This window comes from Propithecus coquereli, unplaced genomic scaffold, assembly GCF_000956105.1.
Source record: "Propithecus coquereli isolate 6110/MARCELLA unplaced genomic scaffold, Pcoq_1.0 Scaffold110, whole genome shotgun sequence".
Taxonomy (NCBI): domain Eukaryota; kingdom Metazoa; phylum Chordata; class Mammalia; order Primates; family Indriidae; genus Propithecus; species Propithecus coquereli.
This window is the reverse complement of record NW_012134970.1, coordinates 5,193,494-5,194,596: the sequence shown is the minus strand read 5'-3', so window position 1 is coordinate 5,194,596 and position 1,103 is coordinate 5,193,494. Positions and strand designations below refer to the sequence as shown.

Sequence of the window (1,103 nt, the reverse complement as noted above, 5' to 3'; positions counted from 1 at the left end):
TCTAAACTGAAAGAACAATTAGGATGTGACAAGAGGCTAAGTTAATGTGGGCCAGATGTGCACCTACTGGTGACAAAACCCGAAAACAAATGCAGAACACTTTTATGGGAGGAAAGGTTATAACTTTGTATCTTCAGATATAAAGCAGATATTTTTCTGCTTGCCTATAAAATAACAATATAAGGCAAACATCTTGGTTTCTTAAGTATTATCTTAAAGTGCTAATATTAATTATTATTACAGCTTAAACACCTTTGGAAAAATCTGATTTCAGGCTCCTGTGTGAAATGACATAGGGTCCTTGGAATAGTCTGGCAGGTGTCTCTGGAGAACAAGGTTAGGAAACTGTATGGTAACCAGAAGCAAAATCATCAATTCTCCCAAATAAATCAGAATTTTTCATCACCAGACTTTTCTACAAAAGAACAAGGAATTATTTGAAAATACGACCTTGGGCCAGCCCTGGGATCAATAGAGTTTCAGTCCCTCTGTTCTTACGTCTCATTATGGCAAACACTAACATTTCATGCAGTTGGCCTGAGTCTTCCAAATCCTAAGGGATCAGATGTCCCTCATGGGCTGCTCTCTAAGAGAGGAGATGAGATAAATATCTTTCAGAAAGATTTTCAGTAAGAAGGACTTTAAAAACTTTTATCTCACAAATCTACTAAAATCTGAAAGATTTGGGCTGTGCCAGGCCTTCCATACTGCCCCTTATGTTTCCTTTCAGTTATTCTTCCCACTGCAGCAGCATTTGCAAGATGGATTTGGTGTCTTCTGCCACTGGGAATGGCATCAACACTAATACTGAGCAAAAGTAGTTGGGGGAAATCTCTGGCCCTTGACTTGGTTTTATCTCACCTTTGAGATGAAATTATTCTGGTCACTGCTGCTATAGCCCAGACAATAATTTCCCTCTTGATTATACTCATCATGCATTCAGAACAAAGCCTTTAAACCCCTATAGACCAGCTCAGTTAAAGAACTGGGTGAATCTTTAATCAACCATCCAGCATTTCAACAGTTGAAGCCTCATAACCAAAATGAAAAGTGATGAGCTACACTTCCTACTAAGACATTCTCACAGGTACACATAATGAAAG

The 1,103-nt window shown here is 38.5% G+C and overlaps 1 protein-coding gene across 1 annotated transcript in view; it reads left to right on the top strand.

Moving 5' to 3' along the window:
* Positions 1-1,103, top strand: part of C6 (complement component 6) — an 82,194-nt gene that overhangs the window by 43,837 nt on the left and 37,254 nt on the right. The gene's annotated exons all lie outside the window — the stretch shown is intronic.